The sequence below is a fragment of the Ursus americanus genome, chromosome 7, assembly GCF_024610735.1.
Source record: "Ursus americanus isolate L20-20 chromosome 7, mUrsAme1.1.p, whole genome shotgun sequence".
Classification (NCBI taxonomy): domain Eukaryota; kingdom Metazoa; phylum Chordata; class Mammalia; order Carnivora; family Ursidae; genus Ursus; species Ursus americanus.
In genome coordinates, this window is record NC_142133.1 from 56,058,057 (window position 1) to 56,079,009 (window position 20,953).

General features: G+C 44.8%; 1 long non-coding RNA gene across 1 annotated transcript; it reads left to right on the forward strand.

Annotated features, from left to right (window-relative positions):
• Nucleotides 1–19,561, forward strand: LOC123799819 (uncharacterized). Its single transcript, XR_006781713.2, has 4 exons — nucleotides 1–136; nucleotides 1,519–1,548; nucleotides 3,513–3,656; nucleotides 15,395–19,561. It is a non-coding gene; the product is annotated as an uncharacterized LOC123799819 (long non-coding RNA).
• Nucleotides 19,562–20,953: the final 1,392 nt, after the last annotated feature.

Here is a 20,953-nt window from a genome sequence, read left to right on the forward strand (position 1 = left end):
GAGATTGCATGTTGGGGCCTGTAGTCTTTCTAAACCCCAAATCCTGAATCGGCAGGATTCTACCCCCTTCCCTGGCACGCGGTGCCCAAACAGGCAGTGAGCTAGCTGTTCATTAATGTTCGTGGCAGACTTTCAGGTAAAATTCTGGAAAATGCAGGGAGCAGAATTCGAGACAGACGAATGTTGGGGGGTGGGGGAGGGGAATTCTGGTTTTAAATTAACTCTTTGATCCGGAGGAGAAAGAAGTGCCGAGGTAATTTAGAGAAGGGGCAAATAAGTGCAGGTGACTCCGAACACTGACTGAAGATTCCTTCTGTTTGTCCCACACAGTGAAGCTCTGGACATGTTTGTGTTGGAACCTCTGTCCATAGGCTTTCCTGGAGGCGGGCCTGGAGTAGCAGCCCGGACAGGGTCAAGTGTAGATGAACTAGGGCTTTGTTACTCGGAGGTGGTCGGAGACAGCCTCTGACTTTCTTTTCCTCGGGGGGTCTGGGGAAGGGCCTTGAGGATCTACTCCCGTTTTGTTCCTGAAGTCCAAAATTCCTTTAAGAAGAGATTAAGGGAGGGGCGCCTGGGTGGCCCAATGGGTTAAGGTGTTTGAGGGTTGTGGGATCAAGCCCCAGGCTCCCCGCTCAACAGGGGAGTCTGCTTGCTTGAAGATTCTCTCGCTTTGCCCCTCCTCCGACCCACGTGCTCTCTCTCTCAAATAAATAAATCTTTTTTTTTTAAGATTTTATTTATTTATTTGACAGAGATAGAGACAGCCAGCGAGAGAGGGAACACAAGCAGGAGGAGTGGGAGAGGAAGAAGCAGGCTCATAGCAGAGGAGCCTGATGTGGGGCTCGATCCCATAACGCCAGGACGCCCTGAGTCAAAGGCAGACACCCAACCGCTCTGCCACCCAGGCGCCCCTCAAATAAATAAATCTTTTTAAAAAAGGGATTAAGGGAATATTTATTAAGGTCCCCCCTAAATGTCACATACTGTACTTTTATTATCTCTTTCCTACAAGCAGAAAAAGGCTTTAAGTATGTACCGATGGGAGAGGAAAAGACAAACAGATCATTAAATAATTGTCATGCTTTAGAGTGCCTCAGAATTATCTGAGACACTCTTTTTCAAGAATGTGTATTTCCAGGCTCATCCCTGGAATTTCTGATTCTGTGAGTCAAGGGCAAGACTCAGGAATCTGCCCTTTTCACAAGTTTCCCAGGTTATTCTAATGCAGATTACCTGGGACCAGACTTTGAGAAATGGGGCTCAACAGTTTGATGACTAATCTCAGAATTTTTTTCCCAAAATAGTCTCTGATGCCATAAGACTAAGAAAGAGCTCCTAAAGGCCTTAAAAGGGTCGTCAAATAAAATATAGGAGCTGGTGTATTTCTTTGCTAAATGTGTCAACTCTAGACAGTACTGGGCCCGGGAAGGGGGAGGATGTTGGAAGCCGGAAGACGTGTTTTATTTGACTGCCTTTGTGCTCATCTTTGCTTGACACTGCTCTTGGTTTGGTTCCTAGGTACCACAGAGGAGATTCAGCTAGACTGCGGTAAGCACCAAAATGCATCTTTGATCGGAAAATGAGAATTGGAATTGTGTTCCTGGATCAGATGCTAATACAACATAACTGTCTCTCAGCCCTCTTTCTGTCTGTAGTTTGAAGGGATATTTAACTTTCTTGCCACAAGCCTCAGTTCTCATTCATGAAGCAGGGGAATTGTGATGGCAAAGGGAAAAGAGAACTTGCAACGGGCCTTAGGGAAGCCTAACACATAATAACAAAAAGACCCATACCAGTGACATCACAGACTGCACCACACTCGCACAATAACCGATCGCCCTCTTGCCTGCTGCTTCCTCAGAAATTCTCATCAACTCTGCAGTCCTCATCAGCCCACTTAACATTTGTGGCTGATTCATAGACAAGCCCTTTCGGCAATGCTGTGTGAGCACGGATGTCTCAGAATCTCTTCTGTGGGCAGGAAGACTGCATTTTCTTTTCTCAGCCTACGGTTCTCAGTGTTCTGCCAAGCTCATGTTGTCGCAGAAAGAGATAAGTGCATTTGAATGGCCAAAGCCAAGTGTCACTAGGGGAGGTATCGTAGCTAGGCTTGGTAGGAAATGAAACATACTGTGATGTTTCTCTAAGATGTAGGGAGTACGTGTCTTCAGTTCATTTTCCTTTCACTTTTAAGGGCTTAACATAGTGTCCTAAATAGGACCACCTTGTGCTAGGTCAGCGGTCAGGCACGAATCTTGACTTTTCTTACCAAAATATCCTATTTTCCTAGTTTCACAGTGATATTCTAAAGGATTATTTGTGCACTTGGCGCACCTGGCCGGCTCAGTCGGTAAAGCATGTGGCTCTTGATGTCAGGGTCATGAGTTCAAGCCCCACATTGGGTATGGAGCCTATTAAAAAATAATAATAATAGGGGGCACCTGGGTGGCTCAGTTGTTAAGCGTCTGCCTTCGGCTCAGGGCATGATCCCAGAGTCCTGGGATCGAGTCCCACATCAGGCTCCTCCGCTGGGAGCCTGCTTCTTCCTCTCCCACTCCCCCTGCCTGTGTTCCCTCTCTCACTGGCTGTCTCTCTTTCCGTCAAATAAATAAATAAAATCTTAAAAAATAAATAAAATAATAATAATATACATATATGTATATATACACATATATATGCGTTATAGATAACATTTTATCATATATAAAATAAAATAAATTTTATATATAAAAAATAAAATAAATATTTGTGCACTTAAAAAAAAGGAAGAAGAAGAGGCACCCTAAATCTAAGAAAATATGTTCCATCTCCAAGGTTGGATTGGGTCAGAAGTAAGGTAGTAACTTTGAAAATAAAGCATTGTCAATTTCAGGGAAGTATTTTTATTTTGGGGATGGGAGCTGAAGGTGAGGTTATGGGGTAAAAAGAGTAGGAATTGTGACATTTATGTTAAGAGGAGTTACTTAAAATGGATACCTTTTCTTTCAACCAGAGAGTGAGGCATCAGGGTAGATGGGTAAAGAATAAGGTCAGCTTCTCTTCTCTCCTGGAGGCTAGTCCTCAAAGCTGAATGCTTGGGCAGCCAGGAAGGAGGAGATCTGAGGCTTGGACCCTGGGCCCCACCGCCTCATTCTATGTAGACACAGCAGGTGTCAGAAATGGCTCCAAAGCTTTAGGCTCCGGACAGCCTGCTAGGCAGGGGGAACTCTCTGAATTAGAATAATAAAAGCAACTCAACACCTCACAGTTTGTCTATAAAAGGACCCAAAATAGATTCTCTTCAGTTGATAAGTTACCATCTTCCTGTTCTCTTTCCTGTTGCTCTGAACTTGAAGAGCATTAATTGTCAGTTATCTTCATTGGGCACTCCACTATGCAGTGGCTTAGATCGTTCTTTATCTTTCCATGAGTACATTTTGTTGTTATTGTTTACTCAGCTATATGGGCTCCCTGACTCTTTATTTTAACTCACAAATTTTTGGTAACCTCAACAACACTATCCTTGGTTTCAGAAGAAACCTACTTGTATCTGGAAGCCAGGAATACCGGGGAGAAGCCAATCAAGTTCACAAGAGGTGGAATTCTTCACAGTTCAATTCACCTCTACTTCGTCAATAATTTTGGAGCAGCTGCTGGGGAAGGCGTGATGCGGGCAGGTGAGAAGTTGTGGAGGAAGCTGGGTTAAATGTTGCTGTATGACGTGTTCATTCGTCAAATAGTCAATGAGCGTGTGCCAGGCATCGTGCTAAGAGCAGGTTGTACATTGATAAGTAAAACACGATCCTCGCCTTCAAGGAGCTTGCAGTCTAATATGATGCAAGGCTCACCTCCGTCTTCCATAAAGCCTTCAGTGAAATCTTCAGAATTCATTACCAGTCAACGCTGGATGAAAGAAAGCGCTGGGACTGGCCTCAAAGGAGTTGTAATTTCAGGGTTGCCCAGAGAGTTCAGCTATATTTGGATTATTCTAGAATCTCCTAGCACCAAGCACAGGGACTGGCAATCTTAGATGCTCAGTAAGTAGCTATTGAATGAATACATGATACATTGGTATTTACAATGTCGTAGTGGAGAATTGGCTCTGATAGCAGAAGATCTGGGTTCAAAAGGCATCAGAACTTACTGGCCAGGCAATTTGTTCAACCACTCTGAACTTCCGTTTCCTCGACTATAAAATGGGAATAATATCCTATGATTGGTCCATCCAGTTATTATTTATTGATTGCTAGTAAATATAAAGTGGTAAATATGTACTGGGCACCATGATAAGCACCCTTATGAGTCAGGCACTATTATCTGATTCAGAAACCGAGACTTACTGAGGTTAAGTAACGTGTTCAAGGTCACATGGTTTGTAAGTCAGGAAATCAAGATTGGATCCTGGGCTCTTTGACTGCAGAGGTAGGGGCATATAACCACTTCCGTATATGCTGCCTGGTATTGTGGTCAACTGAGGACTGGATGCCAAAGCACCCTACAGATTCTAACATAGTACACCAATGTAAAATGTTCATCTTTTAATTTTTATGGTAATTATAAGTTTGAAAAATTAGTTTCTGGGATTAGGTTACATTGGGCTCAAAAGGGCATTGCATTCACTTAACTGTGGGGAAAAAGGGCCCAAGGAAAAGAGCTAGTCCTTGGCACCCACACACTCTGGAAACAAGGCCTATTATATTGTCATTTGTTTATTTGTTGTTATGTGTTCTGCCAAGAAAATGGAAGCTCCACGAGAGTGAGAAATTTCACTGCTGTATCCCGGTAACTAGAACAGATTAGTAGATCGCTAAAAAATATTTGTGGACTGAATGTTTGAATGCTGGAAAGGATGTGAAGCATCTCTCATACACAGCTGGTAGAAGTCCACAGTTGATAAAACCACTTGGAAGGACAACTTGTCAATATCTAATAGAGTCAAATTGCACATAACCCACCAGTAGCCCAGGACCCAGCAATTCCATCTTGGAATATACCCTAGATGATCTTTCGCATGAGGGCATAAGAATATTTATAGCAGCATTATGTGTAAGAATAAAAATTTGGAATCAACCTAAAGTCCATCATTTTAAAAATGGAAGAAAATTTGGGTATAGATCCATGTAATGCAATATGACATAACAGGAAAATAAACGCCCTAGGACTCCACAGGTCCTCAGGCATAAATTTCATAATTATAATCTTAAGGAGGAAAAAAAAACCCAGTGCAGAAGGGATGCAGAAGTATCATTTGTATCAAATACTCGACCTTGCAAAGTAAGCTAGATCTCTCTCAATTTAAGCCATTAGTTCGGGGTCATTTAGCTCGTGGGCTTTGTAGAGCTAGGGTTTTAATCCAGAGCGCTTTCCACTACATCCTTCAGCCTCAGGTAAGCCTTGACAGTCAGATAGGCCCTCACAGTGCTCTGGAAACCCCGTTGATTGATCTTTCCTTAGTCTGAGTGAATGGTGTTGCCAAGGGAGTGGCTTGGGGAGATGTCTTTTCTTCCCCCTCATTTTTTGACATGAATAATAGATGGTTAATCAATTTCATGTAAAGCAGCTTCAAAACAAGCCCCTCATCCATTCCCTTTTACTTGACTGTGGCACCTACTTATAGAAATTCTAAAGCCACAGCTGGCCCGAGCACATTCTTTGGTTTTATATAGACTAGATAAACACTTCTGGTTGTCCTTTGTGAGAGCAATACTTTCAAAAGTCAGAACTCTTTTAATTCCACAAGTCATAAACCAACTCAAATTTGGCTTAGGCAAAAAAGGGAAATTATTAGATAACAGAGTGAAAAGTCTATGGATGAAGCTCTCTTCAGGCATGGCTGGATCTGGGCTAAAACTATGTCGGTAGAACTTGGTTTCTCTCCTCCTCTTGTTCTGTTCTCCACTGTGTTGGCCCTATTTTCAGACTGGTTTTTCTACCTATGATCCCTAGCATCTCCAGGCTTATATTATCCCTCCAATAGCAATCTCAGGACACAGCAAGCCTCACATTCCCAGATAGTATCAAGGAAAGTCCCAGTGTTGACTCTCACCAGGTCCTGTGGCCTTCTGAACCAACAGCCTGATGCTTGGTGGGGTTGAGTCGGCCTCCCCCAGCAATGTGGATGGGAGAGCGGGGAGGGGTGATTCTCCAAGGGAAACTCTAGAGGCTAGTCCCAAAGTGAGCACGGAGGCGCACGGAGGCTGGACAGGCAAAAACAACATTCGCCCACCAAAAAGAGTAATGGGGTAGTTTCGTTAGAGAATTGTTGAATGGGTGCACAGGGAATTCTTGCAGAGAGAGTTCGTGCACTTAGAATATTTGACACATCAAAATACCTGTGCCCCACACAGAGCTGTCAGCATTCTCTCGGCGGTCGCATAGCAGGTGCTTCCTGCCACATCCTTACTGCTAGTCTTGTTTTATCTTTGTTGGCCCCGGTCTCCTGACTAATGTGGTAGTGACGCAGACTCCCTTGAACCTTTCTCAACACCTTCAATTACCCTGCTGTTTTTCAAAGGGCAAGAGCTGCCAACATTCTAGAAAGAATGTTAGCTCGGATTCAGCCTCGCCTGAAGCACATTCACCCCCGCCTTGTCTGCGAACAAGGCAGATGAGGGAATTGCTCTCCAAGTTCATCTGGATTCCCTTCCTCATAATATGGAATCTTACATCCAAAAGCATGGCTGAGTGTGAGGCTTGGCGGAGAGTAACAGTCAAGCCTTCACAACGTTTAAAGATTATGTGGCTGACTCACATCAGTGTGGAGGATTTGCTCTTGTGAGGTTGCCAGCCCGATTGCGTAACCTTTGATTCGGTGTCTGCAGTACCGGCTGACCCGTCACAGTGTGATCTTGATTTCTCCAGGACACTTGTTCAAGAGGTCCCAAGCGGCACACACTTCTTACTTTAATAATTCCTTGCTTTTGAATGGATCACATTTGGCTCAGCTTGAAAGATAAATTTCTGACAAGATGTAACAAGCATGGTTTTTTTTCCCCCCTCTTTTTTCTTTTTCGCCAAATTAGAGCTTTAGAAAAGTGACCCTTTGATTAGTTAGAATTAGGTTTGGCTGCCTAGAACAGAGATCCGAAATCACAGTGGCGCAAGAGAGGTACGAGTTGTTTTCTTTTCCCCTAAAAACAGCCCAGAGGTAGGTGTGTCAGGATCCGGGACTTTACTTTATTTGCAAGTGCATAAGTTGCTGTTTCGTGGATGCTGACTGAAGACACAGATTCCTGGGTCCAGGACAAACAATTTCATTCCTCACTGCATGGCAAGAAGCACGTGCATCCTGCGAGTGCTGGTTCCTTATGTCCCCCCAAGACCCATGGAGGCAACACGGAGGAACCAAGGTAGAAGGGATATGTACAGTGGGCCTGCATTACAGCTGGAATCTGCCTTTTATAGTAAATGCTAAGCGAGCCTGCCCTTTGTCTGGGAGGAGATGAGCCTGCTGCTCACCGCAAACTCAACCCCGAGAAATGGTTGCCTGAAGAGTCATCAGGGCTTTGCATTCTCAGCATAGCCAAAAACGATGTTCAGGGACGCTCGGGGCCTTGGTGGATTGCTTCTCTCAACAAGTGGTCCAGGTGAGCATGGCGGTTCTGCTCCATGTGGGTCATCTGGTCCATAAGTTCCCTCTAACTTGTTGCTTCACTAGCTGAAGGGCATGACCTGAAGTCCACTTAGCCAAGGATGTATGCCACTGGGTCCACATTGAGAGCAGCAGGATGGAGGGGAGGAGGTGTGGAGGGGGGGGTGTTGGAGAAGGGCCAGGCCCTCTCCTTTTGAGGATACATCCTGAAAGTTCCATAACTTATTCACCTGCAGGGTAGGTTGGGAAAAGATATAATCTTGTTTTCTCTGGGTTCTGTTCGTGTAGTATAAAGAAGACGATAGTGGAGCAGTCTGCCACATTCCTTACTAACAGTTTATAGTATCTCAGTAAATACTTTCCAGGGACCTTGGAGGGTTGCTAACAGCCACCTTGTCCCTCCTGTTCTTTGCACATAATGAAAATCTGAGCCTGGTTTGGGTGTATACTAGCCAGATAGCTATGAGCCCACACTGGGGATGGGACTATGGGTATCAGGTACACGCCAGGCACTGCCCAAGGTGAGAACACAGAGTCAGAGGATTTCCAGGGATCTAGAAGAAGACAGAGATTTTAGTCCAGAAGATGGTGCCTTTGTGAGTGTTGAGCTAGAAATTGCAAGGATCAGAGTGACAAGGTCTGCAACAGCTCTGGTTGGAGAAGTTCATAATGGCCAGAGGGTGGGTGGCACAGGGTGTGATCCAGTTTGATAGTGATGCATTTTTCGATGCAGGAAGAGCTCAAGCCACACAGGATTTCCCCCCAGCCTTCCCAGACTGGCTTCCCTGCAGAATATCTAGAACCCCAAGTCAATCAGCCACAGTGCATGTGCCATTTGTATCTTGGAAGAGGACACTGAGCCAGAGTTGGAGGGAGGGTTTTAAGGAGTCCGTGTTGACCCAGTGTAGTCACAGGAAGAGTGTCCTGTGCCAAGTGATTGGAAGCTGCCTGGGGCACTCTCCCAAGTACGGTCCAGCTGAGATCCCTGGGATGACTCTGAAGCTGGCTGGTACTCTCTCCTCATTAATGGTGGCTCTGCAGTATAGCCCTCTAGTTCCTGGGGAGCTTCTCTCTCATGGAAGACTTGAGCCTCTACTCCAAGTAGAAGCACTTAGCCCATTCATTCCACTTGGACTTCAGCACATAGGGCCTCTGTCATGTCCCTTGATTCTGTGCCACCTTTTACCAAATTGACCATGTCTCCCTCCCTGCAGGTGAGCAAGACAATCATTGACCAGGTTAACTTTGTCCTAACAGGGTCTTAGTAGAAGAAGTCTCTGCAAAAATCACCACATATTTTTTAAAAAGAGAAAGTGTGAGGGCCCCTTACATGATTTCAGGTCTGTCAGGTGGTATACCAAGATGGGTGGCGTTGGTTGATAAAACAGCGTGGCTTCTCCAGGAGGAAAGGGAGGAGAAGGCAGGAAAGGGACGGAATAGCACCCTAATAAATGCTGGGACTGCAGTGCCGCTGAGACCTCAGGAATGAGGCCAGGATAGGAAAGCTTATCAGCAAGGCCTTCACCTGCACTCTTGGGGCACATTCTGGTGGAAATGGCTGAGTGAGTTTATTGTAGCAATTTTGGGGCATGAAGAAAGGCTTGACTACTGATAAATAGCCAAGAGGAGCCAGGGCAAAGAACCTAGCTAGATGGAAGGGGTCTGCCAGATACCATATGACTTGGCTCAAGGTCAAGAGGCAGGTCAAGTGGTATCCAGCCAGAGTCAAGGTGGTCAGTGAGCCCATAAAATGATTCCAGAAAATGGACTTGTGCCCTATTCTAGAGCGGGCCCTTTCCTCCCTGGCCTGTTAGAGATTGTCCACTGGCTATGGTGTGGATTACAATCAGCAGGTCAGAGGCCCATAGGCAAATTCTGCCCTCCTTTAGGTAGGTTTGTGCAGGGAAAACTTAAGCCCCACTTCTGCTCCCCTTCAAAAGGCTAACACTGAATTTAGGTCAGAGAAATGAAACAGAATTGGCCATTTCTTCTGGGCTTAACCACATTCTATAAAGAAGTGCAGCTGTACAAGGGCCAGGTGAAATCAGAAAGAGATGAAATACGACAGGGCCCCTGTGTGGTTTTTTTCTGACACCAAATGTGTCATGTTTCTACAGACACCAACCAATTCTCTGACACTAATTGGGTGCCCAACAATTCAATTCAATTCTGACACTATTCACCTAGAGTTTGGGTCAGATCTCATGGGTTAAATTAGGGCTCCGTCCCATAGGACTGGTTCCACATCACACGTCAGTTGCAAATGGGGTATACAGGCTACCCAGATTTCCTCCAGCCTGACTACAAATTTGGGAGTTCCCATGAGCTCCCTTCAGATTTGATAATTTGCTAGAATGACTCACAGAACTTAGGAAAACACTTTACTTAGGCTTACCAGTTCATTCTAAAGTTTGTACTTCAGAAACAGCAAAGTGGAGAAGATGCATAGGACCAATTACGGGGAGGGGGTTGGGGGGTGGGGGTGGGGCCTGGGGATTGGTGCAGAACTTCCATGTTCTGTCCTGGTGTGCCATCGTCCAAGCACATGAATGTGTTCATCCACCTGTCCTTTAGGATTTTTATCAAGGTTTCATTAGGCCGATTAATCTAAATGGTTGGTTAAATCCAATGGTTGGCATGGTTGATTAAATCTCTGGCCATCGGTGATTGAACTCAATTTCCACCATTCTCCCCTCCCTGGAGGTCAAGGGGTGAGGCTGAAAATTCTAATCCTCTAATTACTTGGTTGGGTTTTCTCGTGACCAGTTCTCAACCTGAAGCTATCTAGCCCCCCGCCACACCCCAAGGGTTGTCTCATTAGCATAAGACAGTCATCACTTAAGACACTCTTATCACTCAAGAGAGCTCTGTGCCAGGAAGTAGAGATAAAGACCAAATATTTTTATTATCCTACAGCCCCCAAGTGGGCCCTACCATGCACTCAATCTTCAGGGAATGACCAGGTCAAGGAGGAGGAAACTTTAGTGCACCTTAGAATATTCTGGGGGCCCTATTAAAAATATAGATTCCTGGGGCACCTGGGTGGCGCAGTCGTTAAGCGTCTGCCTTCGGCTCAGGGCGTGACCCCCGCGTTCCTGGATCGAGTCCCACATTGGGCTCCTCCGCTGGGAGCCTGCTTCTTCCTCTCCCACTCCCCTGCTGTGTTCCCTCTCTCGCTGGCTGTCTCTCTGTCACATAAATAAATAAAATCTTAAAAAATATATAGATAGATAGATAGATAGATAGATAGATAGATAGATAGATTCCTGGGTCTGACCCTCAGTGGCTCAGTGGCTCTCAGTCACTGAGGGAGGGACCTGGGTATCTGTATTTTTAATAAACTCCCTAAGTGATTCCCATGCTCACCGAAGTTTGAGGATCATGGAACAAGCATTTCCTTGGGTCGGCCCCCCATTCCCCCAACACCATTCCTTCCAGAAACGTGTCCAATCATACCCTGAAGGAAGAGCCCCAAGTCTGACTGCAGGTTACAATCTTCCCCTGACTCAGGACAAGGAAGAATTAAAACTGAGTACAGAGGACCCCTAGATGAGGCCAATCGTTAGGATCCTGGAGATTCTGCCTCAGGTTGGAATCAGAAACTCAGAAAAAGGAATCAGAATTAACACTGGTCAGTGTCTACTATGTGCCAGGCGGCGTGCATGCTAGGCATTTTAGGTAGTGTATCTGCCTGGGAGGTAATAACCATTGCTATTCTGATGGCTGAGAAAACTGAGATCCAGGGAAGACTTTGGCCGAGGAGGCTCGGCGGCGGGTGTTCAGACTTGGACCTGCCTAGCTCCGCTCCCGACGTCAAAGCGGTAAGTCCTGAAAAGAGAACATGTGGAGCTGGTGTGACCTGGTTGTGAGCCAGAGTCACTGCAGCTACAGTACAGGGTGTCCGTCACTCCGTAATCACTGCTCTGGAAAGGCCAGTGCTGATGGGGCAGCTCTGCACCACCAGGTACGAAAGGCTCCAGCCCGCAGCCGCTCCTTAGTGAAGCAGCCACTTCCTCAGCGATTTCCTGGGAAACACCTGTCCTGCTGAATGTGTCCTGTCTTTTTGCTGAACTCAAATCCCTAAGGTAGAAGAACCCAGCCAACAGTTCTAGAAATTGCTGGGATCTACATATCTCATGCTGATTATGACACGGTTGATCCCAATTGTGTCTCTTCTGATATGATGAGTGCGCCCTGGCCGGAGGGTCTAGGTCCTGTAAAAAAATAAAAGCCCATTCCGTTTCTTTTTAAGAGGGGAGAGGTATCCTTCTCCAGTACCAGGCTCTAGTTAAAGAACTGGGGACAATGAAGTAATAATCACAGGCCGTTTGATGAGCATAGAGTGGGGCAAAGAGCTGGAGAGTCTTGGGCCAGGGCCAGGTCCCCCCAAACGTACCTGCTTCCTAAGTGGGAGTTATCTCTGGTGACCAGATTGCTGATGTCCCCCAGATTCGGGGCCACCGACAGACAGGGAGGGATAGAATCAGCCGATGTTCGCATGGTTGACTCTGCTTTCTTGGTGTTTCTATCAGAGGTGCATACTCTAACTTGGGCTCTACAACTGTGTTTTGCAGAGAAGACGGCTTTTCCTATTGTGTTGTCCATAACTGCTCTGGGCTTCTCCAGAGCTCCCACCCACATGGGTAGTTGCTGGTGGTGGTGGTGGCGGTGAGCTAGACGTCCGATTTGGTTTAAAGCACGGTGATGCTGATGATTAAAATGATCTCTCTGGGCGTGTTTAAAGATAAACTGAGGCAGATTAAAAATTTAAAGAGCTTATTTGAATTAAAACTCGACTTGAATGGGCAGCAACAAACTGGAAGTGGTTAGGAGTAAGACCTTTCTAGAGAAAAGGTGGAAGTGAAGAAAGGAAATTATTGATTGGTTACAGTTTGGTCTAGTTGGCTGTTTGTGATTGGTTGTCCTTAGGTTTCAGTTTCATAACCTTGAGGCATTTACAGGCTTAGATTTTGGTTTGCTTACGTCGGCTGCCATGGCATTAGGGCCACCTCGGGCTAATGGCCTCCGTATTTAATTCATTTAATAGGTATGTTCGGTTTCTCTTGGATAAAAACATTGTAACTCTCAGACAACCTCCCCTTTGCCTGCTTCTTTTCCTAATATGGTGAGCAGGTGCTTGGAGAAGAGGCAGGGGTGTGGCTTAGGAGCCTACCTCAGCAGGAAGAGCCGGGGTCCTCATCCTGGGGGTCCTTTGCCTCCTCTGCTGCCTTGTCTACCTGTCTGCTCCGTGCTGTGCTGCTCCCTAAGCTGCACCCTCCAGCCGTTAACAGGTGGCCCTTAACAGCCTTAGCAATGCCTCCTGGGAACACTGACCCCTGTCCCTTGAAGACTTGGCCTCCCCTCAGCTCCCTCTCACTGTGGACCCTGAGCCTCTGCTTTGTCCTCCATTGGACCCCTGCCCCCTGGGCTCCTGCAGTGGGGTCTTCTCTTTGTTTGGTTCCTAATCCTCTCTGTAGTGTGCTCCTACCTATGGCCCCCAATCTCTTTATCTTTCTTTCTTTTTAAAAGATTTTTATAAAATAGAGACCAAAAAGAGAGCATGAGCGGGGGAGGGGTGGTGGCAGAGGGAGAGGGAGAGAGAGAGAATCCTAAACTAAGCCCAACATGGGGCTCAATCTCAGGACCCTGAGATCATGACCTGAGCCGAAATCAAGAGTTGGATGCTCAACCAGCTGAGCCACCCAGGCACCCCGCTTTCTAAAACATCCATATGACCATGTCACTCCCTTCCTTCAAAACCTCTAGGAGCTTCTATTTTCTGTCGGGTAAAGTTGAAGCAAGTTAGTCTGGTACACAAGACTTGAAAGGATTTGACCTCAATTTGCTTTCTAACATCATCTCCCCTTCTCCAGCCTTGCATACCCATCTAGCACGCCATGCTTTTTCGTGCCTCTGAGTTCATGTATTCTTTCAGTCTGGAACTTTCTTTTTTCTCCATTCTTTAGGGCCTAGCTCAAATGCTTCTCTGTGAAACCTTCTTTTTCTTCATCTGTGCCCAGATCTCTAGTGTGGCACTTACCTTATTAGATCTACAAGGAAGATAAAATATTTTAAATTAAACTTTAAGGTTTAAGCAAAATATGATTCTTCACTAAATTATAAAATACCTCAAACCCCAATTAACTATAAATGGTCTCTTCTGAGCATAAGAGGCAGCCCTTGGCCATCAAAATAAAACCACTTTGACACTGACATATTTAAAAAATTTTTAAATAGGCAAGTCTCTGGGGTGCCTGGGTGGCTCAGTGGGTTAAGCATCTGCCTTTGGCGCAGGTCATGATCTCAGGGTCCTGGGATTGAGCCCCGAGTCAGGCTCCCTGCTCAGTGGGGAGACTGCCTGTCCCTTTGCCCCTCCCCCTGCTCATGCTTGTGTTTGCTCGCTCTCTCTCTCTCTCTGAAATAAATAAAATCTTTATAAATAAATAAATTAAATAAATAAATAAATAAATAGTCCAGTCTCATAATTGGCTGGTTAGGAGTGCTTTTGGCTGCAAATAACAGGACATCTATTTGCAATGGCAAGCAGCAGGAGGTTAACACAAAAGACTTTTCTTTTTCTTATAAAACGAGAAGTCCAGAGCTGAACAATCCAGCAGGGATACAGCTGCTAAGAAATGCTGACGAGAACCAAGGCTCTTTCAGTCTCTCTGCTCCGCCCTTCTTAGCTAATGGGCTTTTATTCTTATGCTTGTCGCTTCATGTCCCCAACTGGCTGTCGAGCCTCATGTTTGCCTTCCAGGCAGTAAGAAGGGGAAAGGTGACAGGGACGAAAGAGGCTCTGCCCGTTGTAGCTATTTCTTTGCACTGGGAAGTGAAACGTTCCTGGAAATCTTAGGTACGAGCGTTCTGTTTGCGTTGTATTGGCCAAAACTGAATCCTATGGCCTCTCTTCACAGCAAATACAGAAAATCAGGTATTTGCTTTTCCAGCCTCTTAGGAGAAAAAGGCAGGAGAAGAGGACCCTGTGAATGGCTTTGGGGTTGCGAATCCCGTGTCTCTCACGGGACTATATTGGGTTAGGTTATTCATGAGATCAATTATGAAGAAGGACCCTGCTGGGAAGAGGGCAGAGAGCATGGTGGGAAAATCCCAGGTCTGGGTAGTGTGTGTGTATCCACACTCATGCCGCCGGCACCCAAATCTAAGTGTGGAACGTTTTCATTACCCCCAAAAGTAACCCCCTGCCCCACAGCGAGTCACTCTCATCCCCACCCCCAGTCCCCCGGGACTAGCCAACCATTATTTTACTCCCAACAAATGTTTAAAGGGGTGATTTTTCTGCCAGAAAGTCAGTAGAGAGCATTATAAAAATGAGCTTCAGGGCAGGAACTTAGATTTAAACAGATCACGAGAGGCAATTCACCTGCTGCAGGGAGAGTTTTTTTGTGAAGGAAATGATTCATTATCTCACTCAGTGAAAGAATTTCTAAGCCCCTCATCCCTTTCCTCATTTGGTCCAAACGAATCATGCTGTTTTCTAAGTCCTGTCTGTTTTCTGTTCCAACCTTTCTTAAAGCTAGTGAGACTTAGAAAGACATAAAGTAGATATAAAGTTACAAAGTCAAATTCGAATTCAAAAACTCACTAGAGGGAAGACATTAACCCCCCCCCCCCAAGGCCTGAGGAAAGCAAACAAGCGGCTAATTGATAGTGATAACCGGAGGCAGGTGCCTTTTCTGCTGTCCTTGAAGGGGCGTAGCCTGTCCCACTTCACGTGCGAGAGATAATATCACTTATCCACTGAAATGAAAACGAGCAAATGCACCGAAGACTCAGAGTAATTGCTTTCATTCTTGTTTGCAGCATTCCCTCTGTCATATCCTGCTCTGCCGGGTACCTGCTGTCTCCAGATGAGAGAGAAAACAGGAAATGAGGCAGGTAATCAGCGCGGGCAAACTACCATCGCCCAGGAGTATCCAGGGCCACGGCTTTCTGATCAGAGGTTTGGGGATCAGTGGAGAAAACCAGAAAATTTGCGCCAGGTAATACTGAAAATAGAACAACTGTGCCCAGACAGAAGTGGAGGGAACGTTTCCATGAGCCAGCTTTTGAGATGGGGGTACGTACCGCTTAAAGTAGAGATCTTACCCATGAAGACCGCAGATTTGAATGCTGTTCTGTTGGTTTCAAACCCAAACTACTGAGTTTCTTTTCCTCTTAACAATTTTTTTCTTTTTCCTTTAATTACTATCACTATAGCAAAAAGATGTTTTGTACCAACGTGCCATTAAAAATGGTATATGATTACATTAATTTTATGCTTATTTTTATCTTATTTTCTGAGATTTAAGTACATCAACTGCTGAGTGGGTGCCTTAAAAACCAATAATTTCACCTCTGAAGAAAAGACAAATCCCTATTTTAGAGGTTTTTTTTTTCCAATTTAAAAAGTTTGTAAGTGAAAAATATTTCTGGTTTCTGGAACTGCATGGGCATTCTTAGTAAGGACAGTTTTTTATTTGCTGCTATTTTTTCTTATTCCTTTGTCATTAAATTTTTGAGGCATGTGAAAAAAGGTAGAGAGTAATATAATAAATATTGAAGTTTCAAATCTTTGCTTAAGAAATTTAATGTTGCGGGGCGCCTGGGTGGCACAGTGGTTAAGCGTCTGCCTTCGGCTCAGGGCGTGATCCCGGCCTTATGGGATCGAGCCCCACATCGGGCTCCTCCACTGGGAGCCTGGTTCTTCCTCTCCCATTCCCCCTGCTTGTGTTCCCTCTCTCGCTGGCTGTCTCTATTTCTGTCGAATAAATAAATAAAATCTTTAAAAAAAAAAAAAGAAATTTAATGTTGCAAATAAAATTGGCCCTTCTGTGTATCTTTTCCCAAGTGCATTCCCCATCTTTCCCCACAGAAGGGCCAAACTTGTGCCTGACTTTGGTTTTCGCTCCCAGATATGCCTTTATCATTGTGATACATACCCATGTAATCTTTGTTTAAAACAAGACAAAAGGACCCAAAGAGAGCTGCTGATGCTAAGCCCCCCATCACCAGACTGAGCCCGTTACAGTTTTGGCTCTCGCAGGAATGGAATCTTAAACCCCTCAGGCGTCACCTGATCAGCACTACTTAGGTAATCCGAGGGGTAGATCCCTACCATCCCCTAAAGAAATGTAACCTTGCAATAACCAGTCCGCCTATTTGCCTAGTACAACCTCCTTGTTCCCACTCCCTTCTGCCTATAAAATCCTTTATTTTGCACAGCTCCTCAGAGCTACCTTCTATCTGCTAAATTGGGTGCTGCCCAATTCATGAATCATTAAATAAAGTCAGTAAGATCTTTAAAGTCTACTCAGTTGAATTTTGTTTCTTAATACCCCAAACAAAATCAGGTTTGTCTGCATATTTTATTTTATTTTTTAAAGATTTTATTTATTTGAGAGAGAGAAAGAGAGAGAAGGAGCAGGGGGAGGGGCAGGGGGAGAGGGAGAAGCAGGCTCCCCACTGAGCAGGGAGCCCGACTCAGGGCTTGCTCCCAGGACCCTGGGATCATGACCTGAGACCCCAGGATCATGACCTGAGCTGAAGGCAGCTGCTTAACTGACTGAGCCACCCAGGCGCCCCTTAAAATTCCATTTAGATCATGAATTGGTTAAGAAAAGGTGTCACTGGGAATTTTTTTTTTTTAATGAGGATACATTTGGGATGTCAATTTTGCCATCTCAAAATTTCACCAAGAGGGAAAACTCCAAAATCATGCACAATATTTATAATAAATCATTTTTGATTTAGGCATCATAAAAAATATAAAATACATGAAGAAAAAAGTAGCCGAGAAAAATGAGATGATCTCAGAATAGCTTGCTGTTCTGAGCTCAGCTGAGAATGTGTCTATCTGACATCACTCGTAGGTAGAACGGTGTCTTCAGGAGCAAAAGAGCACCTGACCACGCTGCAGAAATGATTGTTTATGTACTAGGACGTAATTGCTACTAAGATTAATAATAAAATAACAATATTTTAAGGATAATTTCAGATTCATTCTTGTGCCCCAGAAGCCATTCTTAGATGTTGACATGTAGCTTTGTCTTTAACTATCGATTTGAACCTATTGGCCCTCTGCCAAAGTGTGTATGTGGTGCACCTTGATCCGTGCTATGTATTTTAAATAGTCTTCTTCAACTTGATTCTTTACTCCACTTTATACTCATGAGATTAGTTCATGTTGTTACGTGTAATTCAAGTTATTCTGTTTCGCTGGTGCTGTGTAGGTTAGCATGAGTCGTGTGTCCAATTCATTTATCCCTGTTCCGTCGATGGAAATTGAGTTTGTTTTCACATTCTCACAACCACAGCAAACCATCTTGCTGTGTGCGTTTGTGTATACACATATCACCTTGTGAGGGCTTCTCTAATATTTGTACCTAGAAGTGGTAGTGACACGCTGGGTCAAAAGGTGCTTTTTATTTTTATTTTTTCATATGCTTTCTAAATCTTGATGAATTCAAAAGAGCACCTTTGGACTGACGACTCCCTAATCGACACCTCCAGTCTTGTCCTGTCTCCCAGGCATCAGACTTCTATCTCCATCTGCCTAATAAAGATTCCAACTAGAAGCTTGGACGGGCCACTGCAACTGTATGCTTATCCTATTCAAGACAGAGCTCACATTTTCCTCCCCAACTCTCTCCTTATAAAACACATGTGAGTGTCATAGTTACGAAAGTCTCGGGCATGGCGTGCAAACTGTTCTTTACAGGATAGAAGCATCATCTACTTAATCATCAAATTCTTTCTAATTCAGATGTATTCTTCTCTTTTCAACATAGATAGACAGGCTGGACTTTCCAATTGCTCTGGAGCAGGGGCCAGGGAATGTTTTCTGTAATGGGCCGGAGAGTAAATATTTCTTTGCTGGGCCTTGTGGTGTTCTTCACAACTACTCATCTTTGCCCCCGGAGTTTGAAAACAGCCACAGAGAATGGATGAACACATAGGTGTGGCTGTGTTCCGATAAAACTTTACTTGCAAAAACAGGCAGTGGGCCACATTTTGCCCATGAGTCATAGTCTGCTGACCCTCTTCCAGAAAGTCAACAGTTGTCACATAATAAATGATCGTTTGCCTCCTGAGCCATCGTGTGCAGAGCTGTGCATCTGAGAAGCAGCTGGGTTGCAGTTCTGCAGAGTAACGGGAAGTGCTGCGCCTGACCCTGTGATTTACCATTCGGGTATGGTGTGGAGGTCAGCGCATGTTTTCTCTGCCTGTAGTATCTGTGTTACTATTGTGTGTCTCTTCCGGGGAGCCCTCCCAGTGGTCTCCGGTTGTACTTCAGTGTCACATGCTCTGGCCAGTCACTACTCTCTAGTCCTCTACCAAAGTGAATTTTTCTGTAAACCATGTAGCCCGTATTTGAAGTCAGATATTTCTCTGCAACTATTCCATCCTACGTTTGGCAAAAACTGGCCCGGAGTCCTAAATTATTTATATAATTAGTCATGCATCCTTTACTTCTTGGGTGATTTTGGCAGATGATGTCATTTTTCTGACTTTCTATTTGTAAAATCAGGCTAATAGTACTTATCATGTAAGTTTTCCGCAACGATGAAATGAGCCTGTGTATATAAAGGATCTCGTGGCCAGGCACGTAGTATGTGCTCACTAATAATGATGATGACAATAATAGCAGACACCCACATCGCCCTTGCTATGCATTGCTCGCATGCCCTGTGCCTGTATTGACTTGAATAAACCGTACAATAATCCTATACCTAAGAATTATGGCTATCCCAATTTTACAGGTGAGAAACTGAGAGAAAAAGAGGTCACATAGGGGAGCCTGGGTGGCTCAGTCGGCTGAGCAGCTGCCTTCGGCTTGGGTCATGATCTCAGGGTTCTGGGATCGAACCCGTGTCTGGCTACCTGCTCAGTGGGGTGTCTGCTTCTCCCTCTCCCTCTGTCCCTCCCCTCCCTGTTGTACTCTCTCTCTCTCTCAAATGAATAAATAAAATCTTTAAAAAAAAAAAAAAAGGAGGTCACATAGCCTGGATTTAAAACAAGGCAGTCTGGCTCCAGAGTTGCCCTGATAATGTTGGCCTAATAAGAATAAAAGAGTAAGAACATGTTCTAATTTCTTTTTTTTTTTTTTTTTTAAGATTTTATTTGTTTATGTGACAGAGAGACAGCCAGCGAGAGAGGGAACACAAGCAGGGGGAGTGGGAGAGGAAGAAGCAGGCTCATAGCGGAGGAGCCCGATGTGGGACTTGATCCCGGAACGCCGGGATCACGCCCTGAGCCGAAGGCAGACGCTTAACGACTGCGCTACCCAGGTGCCCCAACATGTTCTAATTTCTTGATTATTATAGTCCCGCACTGTATATCTTTGTTCTTATATCTTTGCCATGTATTAGATTATTTCCTTAAAGCTCTTATGTATTTTCATTTATAATATGAAATCAAAGTATGGAAGGAGCCTTGTGATATGGAAGGGACCTCAAGAATTTAACACTGTTTCAGGGGCACCTGGGTGGCTCAGTCGTTAAGCGTCTGCCTTGGGCTCAGGGCGTGATCCCGGGTGTTCTGGGATCAAGCCCCACATCAGGCTCCTCCGCTATGAGCCTGCTTCTTCCTCTCCCACTCCCCCTGCTTGTGTTCCCTCTCTCGCTGGCTGTCTCTCTGTCAAATAAATAAATAAAATCTTAAAAAAACAAAACACTGTTTCAGTAATTCCATGAGAGGAGGGACCCCTCCACATCGGTTGCTGAAGACCTCTTATTTCACGTTTAAATAGTCTGGGAGTCCTTTCTGAAACGTCTGGAAGGAGATCAAGATAATTAAAGGGTCTGTGCGTCATGATCCAGCTAGGAGATGGTCTGTGTGCGGTGCTGTATAACAAAGCACGGTGCACATGTACTAGGTTTGTGTCATCGTGTCACTGCAGGCTACCTCCTTGCTGTAAACTGAGCAAATATGGGTCTAGGAGACAAATTTCCTCTCGCTTCCTCTTTTTTAATTTTTATTTTTTTGCGTATGGCTCCGGACCTATTTATGAGCAATTTGATGCAGTGGTTGCCATGGTAAATACTTTTCATAAGAACTAAGTAATTGTTGGAAGCTGTTATCATTTATCATTATTTCAGAGTGATTTGAATGTTCTCCCTTTCTCCCTTCATTTAAACATTTTTATCTGCATCAGATTTTCTTTTTAAATTTTCTCTGGAAAAGATATACCTCATTAAGGACTCAGATACAGTAATTAGAGTGAAAATACATGCTTTTTTTTCCCCCCAAAGAAAATTGTCAATATGCTGTTCTACTTCTTGATCTGCAGGACTTAAAGTACCTGACTCCGACCTCACACTATAGTTGCTTTAAGCCGGGCAACAGAAAATGGTCTTCAACACTTTGGTGGAAAAAAAGGGC